Raw genomic sequence first — 10,019 nt, 5'->3', positions numbered from 1 at the left:
AAAAAATGGGGTTATAGAAGGTCAGCAAAGGGTGGATCTGAGATGTTTGGGTGGGTTAAGTGCACATTTTGACAACATGGCTTCTCCTTTGGCATGTTTATTGTGATATTTGACAGACACCCTTGTAGTTTAAGAAGACACTTTTAAAATAAATTTTCTTCTAATGATGACTTTAGCTCTGCCACTCAATGGAAGAATCGGCAGAACCTGTAGGATCCTATTTGGAATTGACTTTCTCTATTGTAATTTTGTTCCTGCTTATTTTAAAATTTCCTTTTTGTTTCACTGTAAAGGAAAGATCATGCTCGGTTTTAAATGTGAAAAGTACAAGTTGCTTTGTTGTACAATAAAACTAAATGTGTACACACACACACACATACACACACACACAAACTTATACCAAAATCACACCACTTTAGTTACTTGTCCACTGGAAAGGTACTCTTTGTTTTTGAGCTTTAAAGAAGCTAGTCTTCTTTTATTTGGCTGTAACTAGGAACTCAACTGAGCAGGAATGACTATTCTGATATGTGCTTGTTACATTTTTGGTTTTCAGAGGTGGCATGTTGAGGAGGTGCACTTATGGATTGCAGCATAAATATCCACGGGTCCTGGTGTGGGTGCGTGCGCTCACTCATTATCTTGATGTGCTACTCACAACCACATCTCTCCTTACACTATTGGAAACTTTCGTTCTTAATCATTTAATTTATCCCTAGTGACTCCAGCCTCTCATGACAGACTGAAAGACCAGACTTGATGAAGTCCAGATATATTTTAATTCTCTTATATTAAGCCCAAGGGAGAATTTCTTAGTGACTATGCTGACTTATGTGTCTTGAAAAAACTTTAACTGTGGGAATTTTGATGTATAATGAAGCCAGAAGAGGGACACACTTCATTCCAAAATGCTGCAAATAGAATTTAAGCAAGCAATATGACACACATTCTTTGTTTCTTTTGCTTTTTTTTTTTGCGATGAAGTCACACTTTGTTGCCCAAGCTGGAGTGCAGTGGTGCCATCTCGGCTCACTGCCACCTCTGCCTCCCAGGTTCAAGTGATTCTCCTGCCTCAGCCTCCTAAGTAGCTGGGACTACAAGCATGCGACACCATGCCCAGCTAATTTTTTTGTACTTTTAGTAGAGACGGGGTTTCACTATGTTGACCAAGCTGGTCTCAAAATCCTGGCCTCAAGTGATCCACCCACCTTGGCCTCCCAAAGTGCTGGGATTACAGGCGTGAGCCACTGTGCCCAGCCGTGACACACATTCTTAACTATTCTCCAAAAGGGAGAACACTAGAAAAGTGGTAGTTTGAAAAAAGAAATGTCCAGTAGCAACTGGATGGCTCATAGCTCCAGTGGTTCTGATAAGTGCTCAGTAGAGAGTCTGATACACATTAGGTGCTCAAGAAAATATTTGTTAACTGAATAAACAAATGAATCGGATCTTGTTCATATAAATTCCAAAGCAGAGAATATCTGCCACAAGTGCTCACATCAGCTATGCCTATTAAGCAGCACTGTGTTGTTTGCTTTCACAGAAAGGGATTTGATTTGGTATTTGCTGAAACAGGCCCCCATCTTACAGATGGCATTGAGACTCAGAAGAGTTAAACACTTTCTCACAGCTACTAAGCACTAGGACTAGAATTAGAATGTGTGCTTTCTGACCCTGAGTCTAGGATTCTAGGACTTCAAGGGTTTCCTATCTTTTTGAAGTCATGGGGCAGAACAATATAAAGGAGCAGCTGGAAAAACTGAAATGAAATTACTATTCACTCTTACATAGGAAGAATAAAGATAACTCTTGAGGGCCCTGATATATTATGGTAATAAAAATAAGACTGAGGTAGCAGAAGCACATGGACATGCAGGGAACACTTCCAAACATCCTTCAAAAGGCCTAAGTTCTAAGGACAGGAAACATGAGGAAGCAGAGAAGGAAGGAAATGTGTCTAAATTCTTCTAAGCTGTTTCTTTTACTCTTCAGGCCAAGCCGTCTAACTCTAATCAAAATTTCAGGGAAAGCTTATGGCAGATGAGACTTTTGGAAGTACATTAGAAAACAGGAGGGAAAAAGGGCTTATAACTCATTGATTTGTATCTTTATGTTATTTTATAATATTATTAAAGCTCTTTCCATTTTATGTAGATTCTGTCTCTCAGCTGTACTTTCAAATCTATTAGGACATGTCTCTTGTCTCTTTTATATATTCCTTGTACTGTGTCTATATGTGGTGGTCTCTCAGTCAAGCAGGCTGTACAATTTATTCGAAGTATTCCAAGGAACTTGTGTCCCTCCACTGCTCTGACCTCATTTTTGCAATGTTAATTAAGTTGGGTAGATGACCTATTCGACTGATAACACTCAATAGCTCACTGGTATATGGTAAGTAGTTTATTCTCCTAGTTAGTTGACCATAACTAGATTAAAGCCCAAAAAGATATGAAAAAAAATCAGGTGGTAGAGAGTGGGGAACAGAGGTATAGGACACTGTTTTGGGAAAGTGGATCTTAACTCGGTTATGTCAGGATGAGGTGTTACAAGAAGAGAGAACAAGAGAGAACGCTCACCATTAAATTTGGCTTCTGGCCTTGGGTCAACCTTGCATGATGTTTTGTAGACTGAGAGTAAGGAGGGAGAAGTTGAGACAAAAACTTTACTCTCTGTTTGGTCACTGAGAGCAAAGGTTCTCTTTGTGCTAGTTTATTCTTAAGTAGTAGCGTGAGGAGTTTAGGGGTTTATTGCTGAAGAAAATTCATCCTCTTGTGCTAATTGGGCAGAGATTCCAGGGTATTAAAACCAAAATCATTTGACCACCTGAGTTATAGTAATTTTAGTGCTTACATTGTTTATTTTCACTGTATAGCACAACCAAATACTATTCAGTCTGGCTGCATGGAATGAGATATGGCTAATTAAATTTCCTGGCAAACCCAGGTTAAGGCAGAAATGCCATATTAACAGTAGCACCCTTAAACCTGGGGAAAGAGGCTCTTGCCTCATGTCACTTGCTTTAGAGGGCCCTGCTGGTCTTCCTCCACTGTGCCATGCCTTATGGTGAGAGGATTCTGCAGAGCCATGTGGATATTGTCAATCCAAAGCACCCCCATTCCCTCTTCTAAACCACTTGGTACCCCACAATTCCTGCCTAAGTGATCCCAAGATGACTTCCAGGGCCTACATGGGTCTCTCTTGGGGTCTCATCTCCCAGTGGTGAACTGTACCACTTGTGTTGAGCACTCCTAGGACCAAAGAGTGTAGGGCTGTGTATGAATCTTAGATGTGTGGGCTGAGGTGTCCTCGGGAGTGTATGCAAGGCTCCTCACTGCAGAAAAGAACTGAAGGTGGGAAAGAGAAGAGAAGGGAGTAGGCTACTGGCTGGAGACCCCGGCTCCAAAAATTTTAGGCATGGGCTGACATTTCAAACTCTCCAGTGGCAAACCATTTAGAGCAGTCAACTCACATTGACTATGAAGTGTATGCACTACTTTGAGTAACTAGGCTTGATTGCAGAGGTCCTTGCATGGCCTCCTGGTCTGCATGTTGAACAACAGTGGTTATTGTTCTCTGGACGCTAATGCTGTAGGTACTAGATGTGACTGTTCTCCAGAGACATTCCTAGGGAGTTGCTAATGGTATGGTGGTAATTGCTGTTATTATTTCATAAACATTGAAATCTTTTATTTTTTGTAAAGTTGTCTCCTTGAATACTGGACTGTAAAGGTGTGTGGATGTGTTCTAGCAAATTGAGAATTCTAGTTAATTGAGTTCTGGTTATTTAACTTTTTACCGTGGTTTGTACTTGCTGCTTGTTCAGAGTCTAGGCAATTTTACATGGACATATTTTATCCTTTCTCCCCATCTCCATTAGTCTTCAAGATCAGGAAGATGATTTGTGTCATTTTAAAATAGAGCCTTCCTCTGTCTCTCATTTTCCTTCCCTCTCTCTAAGGTATATTGCTGCCTACTATATCCTGGGCCCTGTGCTAGAATTTCTCTTGTGCTAATTTTTATTGATAACATATGATGGCTTAAAATGTCATCTACTGTTTAGTAAATTCATAATAGAAAATAACTTTGTTCCCTCACAAATTTTATAGACATTTAAAATTAGCACTTCAATATCCAAGTATTTTGCTTTTCTTTTCTGGAGAGAAACCAACACCTGTAGGTATTTGTTGACATGCAGAAAATGCATGCAAGAACTTTAAAATTTTTTACCCTATAATTGGTTGTATACTATTAACTAGACCTCTTCTTTAGATCTCTTACTGTATACACTCTTCTGTTTTCCCATATTGTCTCCTCTTTCTCTAAATTCTTCACCCCGTTCCCCACCCTTTCCCTGCCTTGTCTCTGGGTTTTGTCTCTCTTGCCTCATTTTCCTTCTTTCTCTCTCACTTTCTTCCCCACCACTCCTTTCTTGTTTACACTCCCTGCTCATGTATGTGCCGCTTTGCATTTGTGTTTATATCTACCAGGGGAAGGACCAACCATTTTATTTTAAATTTTGTTTTACTTTAAGTTCTGGGATACATGTGCAGAATGTGCAGGTTTGTTACATAGGTAAACATGTGTCGTGGTGGTTTGCTGCACCTATCAACCCATCACCTAGGTATTAAGCCCTGCATGCATTAGCTATTTATACTGATGCTCTCCTTCCCCTCACTGCCTCCCAACATGCCCTGGTGTGTTTTGTTTCCCTCCCTGTGTCATGGGTTCTCATTGTTTAGCTCCCACTTACGAGCGAAAACATGTGATGTTTGTTTTACTGTTCCTGTGTTAGTTTGCTGAGGATGATGGCTTCTGGCTTTATCCATGTCCCTGCAAAGGACATGAACTCATTCCTTTTTATGGCTGCATAGTTATTCCATGGTGTATATGTGCCACATTTTTTTATCCAGTCTATCATTGATGGACATTTGGGTTGATTCCATGTCTTTACTGTTGGGAGTAGTGCCGCAATAAACATACGCATTCATGTGTCTTTATAATAGAATGATTTATAATCCTTTGGGTATATACCCAGTAATGGGATTGCTAGGTCAAATGGTATTTCTGGTTCTAGATCATTGTGGAATCACCACACTGTCTTCCACAGTGGAACCAACCATCTTTCAAAGCAACAAATGACATCCAAGTGTGAAGTTGCAAGTCAAAGAGCTAGAGAGTCATACAGTTTCAGAGTTGTCGCAGTTTTGAAGATTGATCCTCTGGCAGGGTCCTCCTCATTTTGTACTTGAGAATATAGGTCTAGCGAATTATATCACCTGTCCAAGCCCACACAATGACCAGGCTTCCTAGCTCTAATTTATCAGTCCAGTCCTTTTCTTAAAAATAGTTTCTGAATATATGCAGGTAAAAATAATAAATAAGCCACCATAAGTTACAGACTTATGTATGTCTGTTTCTACGGTGCCAAGGAAAGAAAACAAGGGGGAGGCATGAACATAAAAGAACACAGGTGCACTTATACGTTGTTTCTTCAAAAGATCATGAAATGATAGCTTAGAAATTTCCAGTAAGAACTACAGACAAACAAGCTCAGACAAGTTACGGCAGAGAGGAGTGTACTTAAAGTTAGAAAGCAGGAGAAGCACGCTTGTCAACAGGCAGAAAAGGAGGAGCTATGGACCTTACAGTTGGAAAATGTGTTTAAAAAAAATAAAGAAGTTGATCCTTCTTGATTTTTCTTGTTTTGAAATTTATGGCAACATGTACAACAAACCTATTTTAATGTACAATTTAAAATTAGTATGCTGTGATTTACTTGGGCTAATATAATTGTAAAACACTTTTAAGCTAGACCAGCTGTAATTATATTCCCAAAGATTTGATTTTTATCATTATTTACAGTTAATAAGACATTTATGATCTCTTTTTGGTTGTCTCTGGTGAAGCATTGTTGGCGATGCTTTCCTGACTTGAAATTCTCCTGTGTGTTGAAATCGAATTGGGAAAATGAGTAAGTAAATAACTTATCCTAAAAGTGTAATCTCTCCTTTGTGACATAAATTAGAAATCCATTCACATCTGTGGAATAATTCCCAGTTTTGCAACTAAATAATCTGATATGCACAAGCAAACATGCCAATCTTTTCTCAGTCTAGGAGAATTTGGTCACGTTCTACTTGAACAAAACAAGCTATATGTGCTTTTAAATAGATGTATCATTTTCTCAAAATTGGATTATAAAGAGCTGATCTGAGATGCAATCAGATGGATAATTAAACAGCAAAGGTAAGAGGCTTCTGACTGTGCATGCTTACAGTGTTAATTGAAAAAATAAAATATGATTTTTAATCCTAAAGGTAATTTGACTGATGCACATGTACAATGATGTAAGGTTCTCTCACTTTCCANTTTAGTAAATTCATAATAGAAAATAACTTTGTTCCCTCACAAATTTTTATAGACATTTAAAATTAGCACTTCAATATCCAAGTATTTTGCTTTTTCTTTTCTGGAGAGAAACCAACACCTGTAGGTATTTGTTGACATGCAGAAAATGCATGCAAGAACTTTAAAATTTTTTACCCTATAATTGGTTGTATACTATTAACTAGACCTCTTCTTTAGATCTCTTACTGTATACACTCTTCTGTTTTCCCATATTGTCTCCTCTTTCTCTAAATTCTTCACCCCGTTCCCCACCCTTTCCCTGCCTTGTCTCTGGGTTTTTGTCTCTCTTGCCTCATTTTTCCTTCTTTCTCTCTCACTTTCTTCCCCCACCACTCCTTTCTTGTTTACACTCCCTGCTCATGTATGTGCCGCTTTGCATTTGTGTTTATATCTACCAGGGGAAGGACCAACCATTTTTATTTTTAAATTTTGTTTTACTTTAAGTTCTGGGATACATGTGCAGAATGTGCAGGTTTGTTACATAGGTAAACATGTGTCGTGGTGGTTTGCTGCACCTATCAACCCATCACCTAGGTATTAAGCCCTGCATGCATTAGCTATTTATACTGATGCTCTCCTTCCCCTCACTGCCTCCCAACATGCCCTGGTGTGTTTTGTTTCCCTCCCTGTGTCATGGGTTCTCATTGTTTAGCTCCCACTTACGAGCGAAAACATGTGATGTTTGTTTTACTGTTCCTGTGTTAGTTTGCTGAGGATGATGGCTTCTGGCTTTATCCATGTCCCTGCAAAGGACATGAACTCATTCCTTTTATGGCTGCATAGTTATTCCATGGTGTATATGTGCCACATTTTTTTATCCAGTCTATCATTGATGGACATTTGGGTTGATTCCATGTCTTTACTGTTGGGAGTAGTGCCGCAATAAACATACGCATTCATGTGTCTTTATAATAGAATGATTTATAATCCTTTGGGTATATACCCAGTAATGGGATTGCTAGGTCAAATGGTATTTCTGGTTCTAGATCATTGTGGAATCACCACACTGTCTTCCACAGTGGAACCAACCATCTTTCAAAGCAACAAATGACATCCAAGTGTGAAGTTGCAAGTCAAAGAGCTAGAGAGTCATACAGTTTCAGAGTTGTCGCAGTTTTGAAGATTGATCCTCTGGCAGGGTCCTCCTCATTTTGTACTTGAGAATATAGGTCTAGCGAATTATATCACCTGTCCAAGCCCACACAATGACCAGGCTTCCTAGCTCTAATTTATCAGTCCAGTCCTTTTCTTAAAATAGTTTCTGAATATATGCAGGTAAAATAATAAATAAGCCACCATAAGTTACAGACTTATGTATGTCTGTTTCTACGGTGCCAAGGAAAGAAAACAAGGGGAGGCATGAACATAAAAGAACACAGGTGCACTTATACGTTGTTTCTTCAAAAGATCATGAAATGATAGCTTAGAAATTTCCAGTAAGAACTACAGACAAACAAGCTCAGACAAGTTACGGCAGAGAGGAGTGTACTTAAAGTTAGAAAGCAGGAGAAGCACGCTTGTCAACAGGCAGAAAAGGAGGAGCTATGGACCTTACAGTTGGAAAATGTGTTTAAAAAAAATAAAGAAGTTGATCCTTCTTGATTTTCTTGTTTTGAAATTTATGGCAACATGTACAACAAACCTATTTTAATGTACAATTTAAAATTAGTATGCTGTGATTTACTTGGGCTAATATAATTGTAAAACACTTTTAAGCTAGACCAGCTGTAATTATATTCCCAAAGATTTGATTTTATCATTATTTACAGTTAATAAGACATTTATGATCTCTTTTGGTTGTCTCTGGTGAAGCATTGTTGGCGATGCTTTCCTGACTTGAAATTCTCCTGTGTGTTGAAATCGAATTGGGAAAATGAGTAAGTAAATAACTTATCCTAAAAGTGTAATCTCTCCTTTGTGACATAAATTAGAAATCCATTCACATCTGTGGAATAATTCCCAGTTTTGCAACTAAATAATCTGATATGCACAAGCAAACATGCCAATCTTTTCTCAGTCTAGGAGAATTTGGTCACGTTCTACTTGAACAAAACAAGCTATATGTGCTTTTAAATAGATGTATCATTTTCTCAAAATTGGATTATAAAGAGCTGATCTGAGATGCAATCAGATGGATAATTAAACAGCAAAGGTAAGAGGCTTCTGACTGTGCATGCTTACAGTGTTAATTGAAAAAATAAAATATGATTTTTAATCCTAAAGGTAATTTGACTGATGCACATGTACAATGATGTAAGGTTCTCTCACTTTCCATTTTAATTTCGGGATCGTGGAGCCATTTGAACCTAGCTTTCTCACAGAGAATGGACAAAGTTTGACTGGAGAAATCTGACTGCATTTTATGTTTTTCTGGGGTGTGTATAGTTGAATGAAAACATGAAGATAATACTTTTAAACAATTTTTTGATTTTCTTTTTTCTTTGTTCAGCTATGATGCTTTATTTTCTCAGATCTGTTTAATCATCTGGAATGCTTTTCGAGTGATTTTAAAATGGCAAGAAATGTTCCCTCTTCCATAATGTACCTGTTGCCTCTGAAATGCCATCGGTGTTTGAATTTTTTAAATTCTCATTTGTGGCAGTTATTACATTTTGCTTCATGTTATAGTAATTTGGCTTGCAAACGTATCTTTTGTACCAAATTTTAAACTCCTTGAGGGCAGAGTTCATATCATTGTCTTCTTTACCCTGGACCTTTCATTGGGTTGGTGAAATGTTTGCGGAATCGGCAAATGAAGGTAAGACATACATTGCCTTCTGAGAATGGGCAGACATGTGGCGGGCTATTGCTGGGTAATGTGCTCATAATGTCCTGCAGATTAATTTGGTTCTTTGATCGAAATGAAGTGAAAACATGCATCTGCGGTTCAACATTTTCCCCGTGTTATTCAAAATGTAATTCAATGTGATCAATTACACTGAAAATAATTGAGAAATGAGATGACACTTAAATTAGTTGAAGAGAATTATGGGTTTTGTCCTTGGTTCTTTGGATAAGTAAACTTTTAGTGTTTTCTCAGACATTTGCAAAATTCCAGGGGTTGTCTGTTCTTGCCTATAGGACATCCAGATCCTGAGGCTTTTCTTCTTATCATTTCTCATTTAACTGCTTATTAATTCTTTCCAAGAGAAGGAATAAGAAGTATGACTTTTTGCTGTTAATTGAACCTTCCCTTAAAACTGTTTGGACTGTCTTTTGGGCTATTGAGAAAAACTGTTTGGTCACTTTTCCTGGGCTTCTGAGAGTCCAGTTAGAAGAGTTCTTTATTATTGTCATTACATAGTTAATAATAATATTTTCGGGCCGGGCGCGGTGGCTCAAGCCTGTAATCCCAGCACTTTGGGAGGCCGAGATGCGCGGATCACGAGGTCAGGAGATCGAGACCATCCTGGCTAACTTGGTGAAACCCTGTCTCTACTAAAAAATACAAAAAACTAGCCGGGCGAGGTGGTGGGCGCCTGTAGTCCCAGCTACACGGGAGGCTGAGGCAGGAGAATGGCGTAAACCCGGGAGGCGGAACTTGCAGTGAGCTGAGATCCGGCCACTGTACTCCAGCCTGGGTGACAGAGCAAGACTCCGTCTCCAAAAAA

At 38.7% G+C, this 10,019-nt stretch overlaps 1 protein-coding gene across 1 annotated transcript in view; it reads left to right on the top strand.

Annotated features, from left to right (window-relative positions):
- The window catches only part of LOC108531006 (cAMP-specific 3',5'-cyclic phosphodiesterase 4D-like), a 533,042-nt gene that overhangs the window by 33,143 nt on the left and 489,880 nt on the right, over window positions 1-10,019 (top strand). The window lies entirely within an intron of this gene.

The sequence above is a fragment of the Rhinopithecus bieti genome, unplaced genomic scaffold (assembly GCF_001698545.2).
Source record: "Rhinopithecus bieti isolate Rb0 unplaced genomic scaffold, ASM169854v2 scaffold_6513, whole genome shotgun sequence".
In the NCBI taxonomy this organism is placed as follows: domain Eukaryota; kingdom Metazoa; phylum Chordata; class Mammalia; order Primates; family Cercopithecidae; genus Rhinopithecus; species Rhinopithecus bieti.
The sequence above is the reverse complement of the archived record's forward strand: the minus strand, read 5'-3'. Positions and strand labels throughout refer to the sequence as shown.